Below are 16579 nucleotides of genomic sequence, written 5' to 3' on the forward strand. Positions count from 1 at the left end.
AAAAACTTTTGCTAACGATATTCCTGAATATACACGAATATTCGTGAATTAAAGCGATAACTTCTGCACAGAAAACTACTTTGTGCATTGTATCACGCTGCTTCTTTCTTCTGTGAGCCCGGGTGGGTTTAAAGGTTTTGATGGACAGAGAAGTAGAAACCCCACCCCCGCGCGTGCGCTAGATAACGCGGTGTCCCGGAGTGGATCATCCAGCGCAGAAGATTCACTTCAAACTCATATTTACGGGTTTTCTTGACACACCAAAGCAAATACACACGCTTGCATAGCAGTTACATTTATTTGAATCAAAACTTTTTGTCTCTGGATAGGTTTACTACTATGTAACACATTTATGCGTGCAGGATTTTAAGCAGACCTACATCCTGTGTTTGATATTGCTCTTGGGCACCGATAATAAACATTACAGGTAGCTACAAAATATTGGGTAAGATGAGTTTTTAGCATGGTGATTTAATGTATAATGCTTGTATTTTATATTGATTTATTGCCTTTTCTCCGTATGACAATTAAATGATGCAAGTCGCATGTAACAGCACTAGTGTGGAATGCGTTTTGGAGTAGCCTAATCCGTTCCGGGTTTTCCTTCGGCTCTAACTGGATGATTTGTGTGGATACGGAGCACACGGGGCTGATAGAGGAGAGAGACGGGCATGGATCCGTGGCTGTTGCGGCTGTCTGTCTCGTTTCCCGGGACTCTAGTTCTGCGAGCTTCTGGTCGTGCTCGTGCATGTTACATTTGAATGAGAGTAGGAACGCACCGCGGCGGGAAACAAAGGCGCGACCGGTCCTGTGTAAAGGGTGCAAGCTGGCTGCGCGGCGGGGGATGCACGGGCACAATAGGGAAGACCACACTCTTCTGCTTTAGGAGGACGGTGTTGCAATAACATTTCCCCCCAGACAGACAAGCCTCGCAGCGGGAAGCAGGAATTTGAAGCCGGACTTTACTTTTCTGTGAACATGATGACGGGCTTTGCGTTGGACGTTTAGGTGACTTGACGGGGATCCTTTTTTGAAAGCGCAAGTAGTCAGAACGCACCGGCACAGCGAAGGGACATTTATTTGGATTTTGTGCACTCCACAGCGATTTTGTAAAAAGCAACTTTTTCAACAGAGAGCTAAGACTATTGTTTTGTTGTTGTTATTATTATTAATATTATTATTATTATTATTATTATTATCATGTGCTCTGGTAATCACCAACTGTGGGTGGAATCACACTAGAAACGTATTTGACGTTAATTCATTTATTTGGATTTGGTTTCTGAAGAATGTACTTACTTGATTCTAATTACCCGGAAAGGATGGAGCGGGGTACGCCACAAAGAAAAACCGTGTACCGGATATCTTTGACATTAGTGAAGAAAGAAAACCTGCAGGATGGCGGAGGCTCGGCGCACCGGCGGCTGGAGAACCCCAAAGTGAGCGCGTACCGTCGGGAGGGGGTCTCTGAGCCTCAGCGGAGCTCTGCTCTGGAAGAACTCAAAGAAGTGGAGGACGAGACGGACGATTTTTCTACGCACTCATACATGAGGAACTTCAGGACCTTTAGTACTGGACATCTTGAGTTGGGCAGGTTGAAAATCTCAAGGAGGGCGCAGCATTCGCTTAAAAACAGAGAATTAAATGAAACGTGCATCCTGCCAGAGAATGGACAGAAGAAGGAAAATGGGGCACCAGTGCAGAAAAGGGCAGAAGATATAGCTGAAAGTGACAGATTGAAACGTGATGCAGAGCGTGGAGAAATCTGCAGCACTACTGCTGCTAATGGAGAAAACACAGGCATTAAAAAGAAAGTCCTCAAGACCTCCCGGAGCACAGAGGAGACGGTCAGTACGTGGTCAGATGAGACCTCTGAGGAGGCGAAGGGTGGCAGGACGGCCAAGGAGAGCTGCATCTCGTTGCTGGCTAAAGGGAATGGGAAGTCACCCAAGCCTGCGCCTCAAACCCCTCCGGCGAAGAAGCACCCAAGCCTGCTGCGGAGAAGTTTCAGCTTTCGCCACTGGACGGGTGGAGAGTTGATCCGCATACGGGCGCTCTCCAAAGAGAAGCACCACAGCAGCTCGGGCTGCATCGGCCGTAACGGAGAGGAGAGTCAGGCCCAATCCGGCGTGGTTCTGCAAAACATGGCATTCGCAGAGTCAGAGTCCTCTGAGAAGCGAAACACTTTGGATGTGGGTGAGGTTCTGAGCAAAACTGACTCTGTGATGGAGCCGGGCCGCAGGGAGAGGATGAAGGGCAAGAATCGCACATTGGACAACAGTGATCTTCTCAAGATGTCGGATAAATCTTTGGTGGACAAGGAGGGATTTATTAGAGGGACGGGCTCCCGTTCCAGCGGGCAGGAACGGAAACTTATTCGATTTTTCAGCGGTATCTTCTCAAAGCGAGATGGGACGTCCACGCCGCTTAGCAGCCCCGGTAATCGAGCTCTCCGGAAGAACGGCCTGCTGGGAACTCAGCGCAGATCTGAAATGGGCTACTCGCAGTCCAGCAGTGAGAGTGTTAATGGATGCCAACCGGACGGTAATAGCTGTTTTTCTTCTTTTTTTCTACTTCACGTTATTAGGCAGGAAGATGCTCTGTTTGCTTTTGTGGTCCTAGGACAGGCTAGAGGGATGCATGTTTGTTTTGGCCAGGAAGGTGATGTTTAGCTGGCACTTTGCCGGCCGCCTGTGTTTGTGTTTCATTATGCTGCATGCTTGCAGCTTACTCCGAGATCTGGCTGCCTTGTTTGCAACGGTGTGTGTTTACATTCTTGAATTCTTTTAATTTAGTGCTGTATCGGTTCTGTTAGCCTGCTCTGTTCATTTTGTTGGCAATGCACAATGTCAGAGTGACCGTTTCTCTCATTTGTCTTTTCTTTTTAATGGCTGGCGTTAATATAAGGGGATTGCACTATTCACATTTACACCTTCTTCTCTATTGTTCTGAAGGCATTATCTCACTCTGTTACTGGAGATAGAAGGCCACCACCCTCTCCTGTCACTAATATGGTAATGTAGAGCTGCTGGTAGATACTGTTTCATAGAGATTTTAATGAATTACCTCACCATCTAATGTATGTGAGGTGAACAGATCCTGCTGAAAGACAGAATGCCACTCTCTGTAAAACAGGCCTTTTGGTTAAGAGGTTTCAATCTTTTCATCCCTTAACATTGATCCCCTTGCAATGGACCCCCTTCCTAAAATATAATTGCAGCTATGCATTTAAAGTATAAAGACAGAATTATACAGTTGTTAACAGTCATACTATAAAGACATGCCCCCCCGCATAAGGATAATGTTAAATAATCCTTAAATAATAATAAAATCACATATTTCTTACCTTTAACATGTTTAGTTGTCAGTAGAAATCTCATGATTTTTAAGTAATTTTAAACAAATGTAATTCAAATCGTAATATTGTTACTTTGACAATCCCGAAAATACTGCAATTTTTGAAAACCTTGTCATCTTTGTCAGACTGTCAGTTCCTGTGGAGATTTAAACCCAAAAGGAAAAGGGTTTTGGACAGTTCATCTCTGTTTGTAAAGTATTGCATTTTGAAATATGTAAGATGATGCTGATGCAGGTTTGAATTAAATTGGATATAGGCCTATATATTTTTTTTTACATTTGTGTCAGAGAGGGAGTTATTTCAGGACAGTGTTAATGATCAGGTCAGCACTAATGCCCGTAACACGGCATGTAGTAAAACCTGGGGTGAGACAGCACCTTAGCTGATTAGCCGTTTCCACATTCCTCACATTCCAGAGGCACTGCGGACTCTGTAAAGAAATACATTCTTGCCATTTAGATAATAATCTGACATTAGAACAGTGTCATGTTTCCTTTTAAATGAGCAGCTTCACCTAGAACTGTTCAATGATGCACCGATCCATCAATTGTTGTTGACTAATATTTGTCTTAAGCAGGTCATTCAGGGTTGATATTTTAAATGACTTCATACAAAATGTATACATATGGAGTGAATGGTTATGAATAATAATGACCATTTCAGTATGTTCTCAGAACCCTGTGAATTATGTAGCAATACTTATTCTCTTTAATTATAATGAAGTGAGTGGCCAGAATATTCTTTAAAGTTCCAGATCAAATCTTTTGTTTTCCACATAATAGGAATTGCAGGTTTGGAATGAAACAAGGGAACTAAGTAATGACAGTTATTACATTTTTGGGTGTTTCTGAGGGCTTACCAACAAAGTATGGTAATTGAAATAAGTTTATTTTACAGTATCAACTTTTTTGTGAAATTAGTTGATTGTTTGTGATCTTTGTTAAAACTAATGACAGGAATCAAATCAAAGTCAAGATTTTCTGATTGATTGCATTTGTATGGTTTTCATTTTTGCTTTTATAGCAAAACTATGTGACGCATTAGAACACACCTGCCTCCTTTGAGGTTTATTTTTAGTCAGTTGCTTGTCTCATGACTCGGCGTGTGTGGACGTAGCTCTGACGTTTCCTCGCCATGCAACCTTGGGGTCATTAGTTAATTTCAGTTCAGTTAGCATTGCTGTGTTATCTTGCAGCCGGATGGGGTATGACTTTCATTCATTTGACTCTGGTGAGCAGGATGTTAGATGGCACTGCAATGTCAGCGTTATATAGTCCTGCAGGGGATATTCCCAGATGGGTCCGACTCCTGCACATGGATAAATTTATAGGCTACTGTTGCCCTCATACAACACTTATTGTCCTATAGCTTGAATGGTACAGCGTTCAATCATTCATAATAAGAGCGTGAATGTGTATTAAGGAAGTAAAAGTTCCCCTGTAGTCAATCATTTTATTCCTTAAAACTCATCTTTGATCACCAAAATGACAAAGTTTTTTTGCTTGAAAATGCTTTAAAATAGTATACTCTCTGTCCCCTTGCAATGGCACTCTACACTTGTGCATCATTTATTATACGCGTTCTATGCATATGCAAATTAGCCCCGCCTCCACTCACTCACACCAGCTCAGAGATCCAGTCGTTGATGATCATACGTTGACGTGATTGGTTACAGAGTAGTTTGTGACGTTCAGAAACACCAGTGATTTCAAACCGTGTTTGTCTGTCTTTGGTTCACTGCCGTTTTAAAGAGAAAATACTCAGCAATGGTGTTGACTTATGAATTTGCACATGGTTTGTCTTGAAGCATTTTAAAAACACCACATAGACAACATTAAAAACTTGATTTTCACCACAGGGGGACTTTAAGATTTCAGACCTCTGTTCACAGAACTCTTAATCTAATGCTTATGAAAAGCAGAAGTTGTATTACCCCATATCATTGATGCTCCCATGTTGAAGTGGCTAGAGGAAGTAATGGACGACAGTTTTTTTTTTTACATTGAGTCATTGGGTGTTTAAATAGAAGTCACTCTCAGTTTCCTCTGGAACAGTGTGATCACTAGGGTGTCCGTTTCAGTGTTCTGCTCTCAGGTATTCACTGTTGGTAGAGTGAATAATATTGTATGTTATTAGATTTGTATAATATGGGATGGCTGGAGAGTCTATCTCCCCCACTGCTCCACCCTCAACATGAGCCATCTATTGGTGTCAGGTATGAGTGGGTGGGGTTGTGCGTGTGTGTGTGTGTGACCTACATCTACAGCCATGCAGAAGTAATGCCGGTTGCATGTGGAACTTTGACATGCTGGATGTGATAAGAGCATAGCTGGAGCTTCTCATGGGACTAGTGTCTGACAGTGGAATGGAAGCAGACTGTCTTAAACACTCACTCATAGACAGAAGTTGGAATGTCTTTTTTCAGACAGTCATTGTCTGACTGAGTCAGACTCTGCTCTGATTTTTTTTTAAAGAAGTGTTTAAATATTGTATGAATATTCACTTTTATATTCTTACGGGCCATTTACACAAAGAGTTTTTGCATTAAAAAATGGGGCAGTGGAATAAAAAGAAAATGCAAAGTCTTGAGACAAGTTGAACTACTTTTAACGCAGTGCTCATTCGCAAGACGATGCGAAAGATGCGAGACACGAGCGCAAAAGTCAAAGAGGTCCGTCTACAGCAAAGAGCTTTCTGTGTGAACATCTCTTTATTCTGTTGATATCATAATGCCACCTTTTTCCTTTTTCTACATTATGCCATGCCTCTTACACTTTCACACACAAAAAAGACTTTTGTGTAAGGATGCATCATAAGGAATGTAATGATTCTGATTAATATTAATGACTCTTTTTTTAGGGATGATTATATAAAAGAAATGCAATTTGTATTGCATTTAATACCCTCAGCAGTCATGATTTTAACAGAGCAGATATAACAAAAAATAAATCAATTTAATACAGTTCTTGTAAAATGGGTTTGCATTAAAAAGAAAGGATTCGAAAGAGAACTTCATTTGGGAATCAGACTTTAATGTTTGCAATGTATGTTTTTGATTCCTGTTCACACCAAAACATGTTGTTTGGCGTGAAAATCTTGTTTGGAAGAAAGTCAGTCAAACAATATTTACACGTTTTGAACCATTCAGATTGCATTGCATTGATGGCATGTGAATGTTTGTGTTGGTCTGAACAGATACTCCAATGAAAATGTTTATCGCACTGAACAATCCTCTTGGTGTGAACAGGCCTTAAAGGAGAACTCCGGTGAATTTTAACATTGAGCTCATTTTTTTGTACATTTGGAGTGCTGTCAATACAGAGAACAACGACAAAAATCGGTGTTGCCTACACCGAGTTATTCTATTTTTAAAATTTGCACCCTGTTGATTTCAATGGGGCAAGTACTAAACCTGCTTTTAGCCTCTTAACATCCTTGATGTGTCATTACAAGTTCACAGAAAATGTGAGTGATTCCTTCAGAGTGAACACGAGTGAATCTGACTGCAGTAGATGTGAAAGATATGTATAAAAATGATGTTATTTAAGCCAGCGCAAATACCTGTGTTTACATCCTGTTTTCGGTTGAAGTCCAAAGTAATCGATTGCCGAGTTCACGCGCGTGATCATAGGTAACGAAACCTATGCGCGTGAACTCGGCAATCGACAGCACTCCAAATGTACAAAAAAATGAGCTCAATGTTAAAATTGACCGGAGTTCTCCTTATTCGTTCAAGAATTGGCCTACACTGGTTGCATTGTATGTTTTGTGGTGCTGCTGAATTGTAGTGCAAGAAACAGTTCAAATATTTCTGTACCGTGATCTGTCCTCATCAGTGGAAGAATCCACATTCAGGAATCATTAGAAGAACCAAAAGTCATGAAAATCCTTTGGCTCTGGTTCCTTTTTAATGGTGCATAGCTCTAATAAAGAGAAATACATAATGTGAAAGAAATGTAGCTAACTGTGGATTGCAGCCAGCGATGGATTGTTGAGTTGTACTGTATCCATGCAGCTGTCATCAATGCAGTGTGCTGTAGAACATCCACTCCAGAACAAAGACACAGCAGGGACAGACTAAATGTGGCTTTTGTTTCCCATGCGGCACGGGAGTAGGAAGTAAAGGAGAAGGATTGGGCTAAAGTAGTGAATTATTGTGTGTGAGAGGGTCTGTGTTCTTAGAAGGTGGAGTGTTGACACATGATTTGGACAGGCATATAGACATAGCAGAGAGCAACTTGGAAAAGCAGGGAGGGACTCACTGCAGGCCAGACTCAAACCTGTATCATCTTGAGGAACATTAGAAAGTTGCACTAACACCGTGTCCTAACTGGACATGATGCTGTGAAACATGTTAAAGGTGTCTTTTCCATGTTAATCAAAGTTTTTGTCCTAACCAGCCACAACGGCTGTTTTGGAAACCGTTTCTATTCCTGCAATGGTTGGTGCAACAACATACAAAGTATGACCATGAAATTGAAGGATATTGATTATGTACTTTATTTAAAGTCTCCTTGTGGTGAAAATCAAGCTATTTTAATGCATGAAGAACTTTTTTTTTTTCAAGGAAAACCTTTTAAATATGTAATTTTGTTGATACAAAGGGATACAATTATTGACTACAGGGGACTTTATGTTAAAATAATTTAATGTGAGTTCGAATATCTTGCGTTTATTGCCATACTGAAAGTATAACGGATAATTCACCTTCGTTCTTGAAAATAAATTAAAGGAAACAAGAACAAGATTGTTTCAGTCACTCACTATGTATTTTGAATAATGTTTAAATGGTGTAGTTTCTATGAATTATGGTACTTACTTATCCATGTTGTTGTGATTGCAGTGCGCTTGCAAAGAGATCCCACCCACACTCTCTTCTGATTGGCTTTGATTTTCGATTGATCTCGTAGTCGTGTTGCATCTGGTGTGGCCAGACAAATTGCTTGTCGCTGGAATCTTATCGCATCACATCTGGCTAGGACGCCGTGCAAGTGTGCGTATACATTTTTGCAGTAGTCCTTTGTGGCTACTCCTGACTTCGTACCACTACGGAAGCAGTGCTGTGTAAAAATAACAAGCCCTAACCGAGTGAGCAGGGATGGGGGGTGGAGTGGACCGCGTCTGAAACTCAGATGCACTCATCCTGCAGCCTGTGTTTTGTAGGTCAGTCTCTGCCTGCATCCGCAATGTGGTAGTTAGAGCTGCCGTTGTTATGCACAGAATCCTTTAAAAAGTTGAATGAAGTAGTTTAATGCCTCTTACCTTTGAGGTTCAAATTCCCCATATTTGACGGGGGTCACGGAAAAGAAGCATGGTTTACAAAATGAGTGTGGCTTCTGTGCGTTTTAGTGATGCACATTCAAATGGTAGTAGTGTGTGTATTGTATTTGTGACAGAGGGAGAAAGACTGTTATAGCTGTAGGCAGTAATACTGACCTGACCAGTGGAGCATGGACACTACACAAATACTCACACGCACATGTGCCTTCACTAACTATATGCTGTTTTCTCTGACGAGGGATGAACAGAACACAAAAATAGATACCTGAAGCAATGCATATACTTTTTTCCCCATCTTGCATTTTCTTTCTTTTTTTCATGTCAGATTCAGTTTGTTGTGCTTTATTTGTATGACAGACAACTTTACATTTTGTATTGCCGAAAGGTTCCTGCATGAAATTCAAATAAGTGCAGAATAATATGAACTAAAATAACACTTTCAAAAGGTAATATTAACAAATGAGTATGTACAATAATCCGTTTTCTTATGTTCACTGATAACTTCATGGATGTTCATTGATAAATATCATGGAATTTTAAAAATGTGATTTACAGGCCTGAAAAGTCATGTGAATTAATTAGTGGCAGACTGATATGTATTTTTTTGATGGCTGAAGCCTATATCTTGGAGAGCAGGATGGCCGATAAAACTGATATAGTCCTATATAAGATCACATTATTTCTATTACTAATTTAAAATGAGTTAACACATGCAACGATATGTGATATAATTTTGTATTTATTTTACATAATAGTTACAAAAAAATACATTTGAAAATGTGTAAATTAATTTGAACATGGTAGATCAATCTGTGAAATCTTCTTGATTCTGTAAGCCTATTGTATTTTTTCTCAAATAAAGAAGTTGCTTAAGTAAACTGTACTCCGTAAACTGGTGAGTTTGTGTGCTGAATATTGGCCTTGAATAGAGTGATTAAAATCAAAGTCACAGACGAATCATGGAATTTGTAGTGTTAATATTATGGATGGGCAATAAAGAAAAGATATGTCGGATTAATCCAAGCCTCTTACTCCTGAGTTCATGAGTCATTTGCTTGTGAATCAGACTACTCTGGTTGTGCTGTGTTTTTGCATGCAGCAATATGTACAGCAGTGTTTTTTTTCTCTCTCTCTCTGTCATTAATGCATCCCATTCTAAGGTTCATTACCCTTAGACACCACAGCACGATCCCATTAAACACATGCTGTGTCTGAATACACACCTGCTTGTGTGTGAGCCACAACACAGAGAGATCTGTGTGAAGGAAGAGCAAGCATCCTTACAGCTTTATGATGACTACTGAGTGTCCGGAAGCAGATTACATGTCGTCTTCTCTCTGAGTGTTGATACTCTTATAGACTCTGATGTGATCCAAGCTGGTATTAAGGTCAGTGTGTGTGTTTGTGTCTGAGAGAGAGAGGATAAATCAGAGCTGTGCCACATGCTCGGAGGAAACCAGATGCTAAACAGCGGGAGGGAGTTTTCGCCTCCGTTTGCAGCACTGTTTGTGACCATTGTCGTGATCATTAGCTAGAATTTGTTATTGGGGGTTATGTTGTGCGTGTGTGAGACCTTCAGTAGCTGTTATTAGATGTGGTTAGACAGCTGTGTGTACAGATGAATGTGATCATGTTGATCACAGAGCTCAGTTCCCATACTGGATGAATCAGGCAGACATTAGTTCCTTGTCCCCCACCTGACCTCACAATACTTTAGTTCACGGTTAGCACTTATACACCTCTTCTTAAGATCGGAAAGGCATTCTTGGAAAGATACGATTTCTTGTGCAGGTTCCCGGTCTTAGTTCTCGAACTGTTTGGCGCATTTTATATATTTATAATAATGAAAATTATGTTTGTATCGCATTATAATGATCATTTAGTCAATATTGCGGCAAATAGAAGAAATTAAACAATTAAAAATCTGTTCTGTATATTGGTTATTGAATACTCATATATATATATATATATATATATATATATATATATATATATATATATATATATATATATATATATAATACTCTATACTCGGACAAAATCTGTTATTGCCTGACAAAACAAGACACTATTTGATGAAAAGAAAATGGACTAACGTTAAATTGCTATAGAAATGTAGGATAAGGTCCATTTAATTTGTGTAAAACTGCAAGACTTGACCTGTAGTAAGAAAATGTCCCTCACACACAGAGCCCTTTTCAGTTGCTGTTTTGCATAGGAACCTATAGGAGTTTTTGCTTATCTGTCTGTCGCGTGTGTGGGTGTTGTGAGGGGTCATAGCAAAAAACTAAATAGTTTTTTCCATGGTTGTTTGGTTGTTCTCTGTCCTGTTATCTGGGCCTGAAATGGAAAATAAAGGAAGAGAGGGACGGAGCGGTGAGATTTTGCCTGGGAATGTGAAACTGGAGGTGGGGAAAGCCCGCCTGGGTGTGCCAGCTGAGATTTGGCTGCCCAAGAGTTTGGAAAATAGATGTAGAGGTGAGGAGAGACAGAGAAAAAGACAGCTGTTCACATCTTGTTCCCAGCAGAAAAATCTTTTTTTGTAGCAGTCGTGAGCATTTCACTATCAAAACCAAGATCACTGGTTTCCTGGTTTCTTCAAACAAAAGATGAATACCTTATGTACCTAAATGCCGACCAAATGCACTGTAAGCCGCTTTTTGTTGAGTGCCTGCCAAATGCATAAATATTGAAGACCATATATAAGAATAAAATAATTAATGATGAGTGAATGTGAATGATAAATATGTAATATTCTGAAATTAAAAATAAACAATAAACGCATCAGTAAATAATCCAATATGATCAAATTAATTTATGTAATTTTGACCTAAATTAATTGTTCAGATTATTTACATTGTTTATTTAAAGGTATAGCGGAGGATTTTTTACTTCCGGGTGGATCACCTATACTATTGGTCCTCCTAATTGTCAATCATTCTGGTGAATCAATCAAACTTTTCAAAAAGTGGAGAGGGCGGGTCTTATCTAAAATTCAGAAAGATCCTCCGCTATACCTTTAATTATTTATTTGCATTCTTTTCAATCAAAAATGTTTTTTTATTGCTTGTAACTGATTAAAATATAGGTTATCTAGGTTACTAGAACCCAGTTAATTTTTGTTTGTGATAATTCCATAGAAAGTGGAATGTTCTGACATTTATGACCAGATAAGTTGATATGTTTGGCCTTTATTATATTATAGGAAAGTAAAGAGTGTATCATCATTTTATTTAGTCACAAGCTCAAGCTGCATACTTTTAAGCTCTGTCTCTTTTCTGATCTCACCACGGCTACTCAGGGCTGTGTCTGTCACCTCTGCAGAGAAGGACAGCTGTGGTCTGCCACCTCTCATGCTCATGTTCTGCATCCCTGTAAGTGGCTGCCAGGGCTCTTGTGCCAAGGAATTAGGCCACATCTGCATGTTTTCCCAGTGTGTGTTGCAGCTGCACAGTCCAGATAGCAACACCAAAGCATTTCTGGGGCTTACATTCAGATGTGAGTTCACAGCATCTTGTGTGGCTTTAAGAATTCATGGTTCTGTGTGTGGGAGAGCAGTTGGCATATCTTTGCTTTGCTGCAGGTGTCACCTGTTCAGGTTGTCGACGAGCAAGATAATCGAAGGAGAGGACAAGAGATGTGAGCTTAAGTGTCGAGTTTTCTGTTTATCTCCATGCCTTTTGCATAATCGGTGTCCTGTCTTGCCTTTCGATTTTGTACACAGGTGTACTTAGTGGTCAGCATGCTTTCGACCTCTATTTATCTCACTGAAGTGGACTTCCGGTCAGTTTTGTTGATTTTTTTTTTTTTTTAGAAACAGCGTCTTTGTAAGGGGATGAGATGCTCCCAGGTGGTCAAAAAGTCTAGACTTGACCCTACAAGAAGTGATTAATGAATTGCAACCAAAGGGTGCCCTGAAGCAAAACCCTGTAAAAATGATATCAAAAGTTTGAACCCAGATTGCCCAACAGCTCAAAACATTCATTGAAGCAGGACAAAGAGAAAGGTTGAAGCCAAAGTATACCTTGGTTTTCTGTTTGTTTCTAATTTGTCACCAATAGGTGTGCGTGTGTGTGGACTGTTTTTGTAACTGTGCGTTTTCCAAAAAGGCAGAAGACAAAGGTGGAAGCGACAATATGAGGAGGTCATAGGGCTGGGTATCGATTCAGGCTTTCTAATTAAGTTTTACTTGATTCTGATTCATATTTCAATTATAATGTCCATTTTGCTTACCGATGAAAGAAATTCTATGGTACTGTAATAAATGACTCGTATTTGTAACTTTTTATTAAAAGAATGTTCATAAGAGTCAATTGTTTTGGACATCAGGAATAGTTTTTATTACTCGTCAACCAGACTACGCTGGTTGCGTTGTATGATTGTTTTGTGTGCAGCCTGCAGCCTTTTTTGTGTGCATCTAGGTAGATATTGCTTTCTTCATGTTTTTGTTCACCTTCTGAAGAGGTCACATCCTCTTTTAAGTTGCAGTCAGGTTATTACTGCTTGCACAGGTTATGCGTGTTGATTCTCGCTTCTCTGTCAGCGTGTCCCTTCTAATCCTGCCAGTGAGCTCATTTTCTACACATTCCTTCCCAAAGAGCCACTGGCTTTCCACTGAGCCAAGCATTTCTGCCATTATCCATCCTGCAACTGTTTTCTCATTCTCTTGGTCCCGTTCTTCCTGTCTTTGGCTGCTGTATCTATCTGCAACCTTTCCATGCTTGGATCTGGATCTGTGCCTGGTAGATTATGGTCGCATTGACCCTGATTGGCCACTAGCAGATGTCTTGATGTCTGCCTGTTCACTATCAGCGGTCACAATGGCTCTACTGTACAAGGAGCATTTCCAGTGGACGACTTTTAGAGTGCCTGCCTTTATGACTCTCATGAATGATTCACTTGCTTTTTCAGAAGCATCTTTGCAGTGTTCCTTTTGCCAGCCCAAGAGAACATGGTCTGCATGAAGACCTTTTTTGTAATGTGCTGGTACAGAACAAATGTCCTCATTGACCCTTTAGAGTGGAATCGAACAACTAACACGTATGAGGTAATTTCAAACAAAATCTGGCCATAACGAAGGTTGTTTTGCCATTGCAAACTTTTTAGAAAACTTAAGCTGACTGTTAAACACCTTCAGACTGTCCATGGCGATTGTGTAAATTGTACTCTGGGGCTCCACCTTCTTTGACATGGAAATCTTGGTTACACTTTATTTTAAGGTTTTAGAGTGTATTTATATATTTAAGTAAGGAGTAATTAGGCTATAATTAACTACATGTACTTACTATAGGGTTAGGTTTTGGTTGAGGGTCAATTGCATGTAATTATGCATAATTTACTGTTATTACTACGGTAAGTACATGTAACATGTAACAAGGACACTGTAAAATAAAGTGTTACCGAAATCTTTTTAGGTTAATTTCTTCACTCCAGTTGGAAATCACTTGTAATTGATTTTTTTTTTTAACAAAAAAATACTTCAGTCAATAATCACATTATATTTAAATAATTATGGCTGTTATCTATAACGTCAATTAAATAATTGTAACAACTGCAAATAGTTCATAAGGTATCCCAACAAATAAAATTATTTTGATCTCAAATCTCAGCACTCTTCTGGTTACCATCACAGTTGATTGATATAATCAATGCGTTGGGAGTGTTTTATGTGTATTTTAATTACAAATGACTTGTGTACAAGTTAGTTTAGCCTGCTCTATTTTTCTGCCGGAAATCATGTGAAAAATGAATTAATTTCATATGATCCTGACTCGCAGTGTTATTGCTAGCAGAGCCAAGTCACTTACAAGCTTCTGATCATTTTTAAACATTCTCTAATGTTTTAGGTACCGACGGCAGTGTTTGAACTCTGAATTGTTTGCAATCTGCCTCGAACTCCATGTTTTCAAATTCTAACAATTGCACAAAAGTTATTGTGATTGCCACTGGAACTCACCAGGTTGTACAGTCAATCCGTGCACCACTGCTTCGTGTTTTGTGCAAGGACTCTCGACTGTAGGAATTCACACAGTGTACACACACTCTTATGTGTACAATACTTACCTCTGAGACAGCAAATAGACGATATCTGAAAGCCACTTAAGGTCTCTCTGATTTCTGCAGACATACTAAACCCATACTAAATTATATGTAGATAGGCCTAGAATAAGTTATCAGGTTTAAAAATATAGGAATTAACAACAGGGTAATCTTTGCCCCCTGAATTTAAATATCATTTAATTGTCATATTAGATAGCTAGTTTGTCATTTTTGTGTGGCATATTTGCCCCAACCACTGGTTCAGTTTTGACCTTGGTGGTAAACAAGACTTGCAGGAGCAACCAATGAAAGGGTTCCGCGGTATTGCCGAGATTTTAGATACAGCTGGCTGATTGCTACCCTGGTTGCCCTCCATGAGCTGTCAATCAACAGCTTGTGCAAAACCGCACTCGCCACAATTGATAGCAAACACTCAGTGTGACTGATTGATGAGGATGAATTTACAAACATTTAGAAACATGATTTTGCCCAGCATTAGAAGAAAAACGTCCCACACTCAACTCAGATGGAAAGAGGCTGGATAATGATGGGACCCGATAACAGAAATGTGGGGGATGGGGTAATTCTGGGTGGTGTTCCAGTGCAGTTTCAATGACCCATACCATTTTCTCTCTGGTTGGGGCTTACAATTAACTGACGGATTGCCCTGGCTCCCTTCTCTCCTCCGGGTGCTGCAGAGTGACCCTTGAGGCTGGTGATATCCACTGTTTGTTTGGCTATTGTTTAGCTGACAATAGGCCGGATCAACAGCTGTAGGCGGCTAACTGATGAAAGCTATTCATGGCGATAAGTCTCGCTTTCGGGAGACACTGTGGAACAAGAAGTCAGCCGGAACTATGGCGTGTGGCGCATGTGTGTAGGGCGGGCCTTTTTAAGCAAACATGAATATTCATAGTGTTTTCTTCCACCATTTGTTGTTGTACATGGAAGTTGTCATTTGTCGACAGATTTTCAACAGAATTTTCTGATATTAATTGTATAAAATGCATTTCTTTTAGCTTTCATGGACCATAGAAAAAAAACCGAATGGCCTGTTCACAGGATATTACAAGTTTCTGAGGGGTTTCCCCCAAATGTTCTGATGTTTATCTTGGAGACTATGTAAAATAACCAGTCAGACGAGTTACTTGGGCACTATCTATAGTCTTGTTGAAATAGAAAACATCCTCCCTCTGAACAGGATTATGAGTATTGACTGTGAAGACACTGGTAACAGTTTCATTGAGATGATGAAGTTGACCTTAATTGCTCTGATTGAAACTAATTTTTGGGCTCTTTGTTTGAAGAGTGTCGGTGCCGACACCATTTAATGTGGGGGAAGCTTAATTGTGGATACGTGAAGAAGGGAGTTGCTTATTTGCATATGGTCGAGGATGATTATTATTCACATATTCAAGTAAAATTGCGTTTTGACTTGTGTATAAACAACTGTGATCTCTTGTAACCCTTCTGCTGAGAGCACAATGAGAAATGAATAGCAGCCAGCAAGGTTTGAGAGGGAGAGGGGGATGGATGAATGAGTGGTTATGGGTTTGATGCCATTTATGAGAAGAGAGGGGAGAAGCCAGTGACTATTTGTCATCGTCAGTCTCTCGTTAACCCACTGTCAGACACGCACACCTCCCCCCACCGCCACACACTTTTTAAACACAAGCTGCCCTCAGGATATGGGCCCGACCCTCACCCACACATTGCAAGTGTGTCTGTGTATACACTTCTCATTATGTATGCAGCGTGCAGTAAAATTGATAATGTTTTCCGGAACACAGAGCAATTAAAGTTTTGTATAATTATTTCATTAATCTGTGAGTCAAGGTTTGGCCTGAGACCTCAGCAGGGGTCTGCCGTCACTTAACCTGCTGTTGGGATGCTTTCTGTCTC

The 16579-nt window shown here is 40.0% G+C and overlaps 2 protein-coding genes across 3 annotated transcripts in view; both read left to right on the top strand.

Annotated features, from left to right (window-relative positions):
* LOC308700129 (arf-GAP with GTPase, ANK repeat and PH domain-containing protein 1-like) overlaps positions 1-16579 on the top strand; it is a 75504-nt gene that overhangs the window by 58760 nt on the left and 165 nt on the right. The window lies entirely within an intron of this gene.
* The window catches only part of agap1 (ArfGAP with GTPase domain, ankyrin repeat and PH domain 1), a 199318-nt gene that overhangs the window by 58672 nt on the left and 124067 nt on the right, over positions 1-16579 (top strand). Inside the window, exon 1 of one of the 2 annotated variants that reach the window (XM_081381521.1) lies at positions 1613-2602. The exons of the other annotated variant lie outside the window; for it this stretch is intronic. The gene's annotated coding sequence lies outside the window, so the exon portion shown is untranslated. Of the gene's footprint in view, positions 1-1612; positions 2603-16579 lie in introns of those variants that run through there. 2 annotated transcript variants of the gene reach the window in all.

Source organism: Scardinius erythrophthalmus (assembly GCF_964197995.2).
Source record: "Scardinius erythrophthalmus genome assembly, chromosome: 12".
Taxonomy (NCBI): Eukaryota; Metazoa; Chordata; class Actinopteri; order Cypriniformes; family Leuciscidae; genus Scardinius; species Scardinius erythrophthalmus.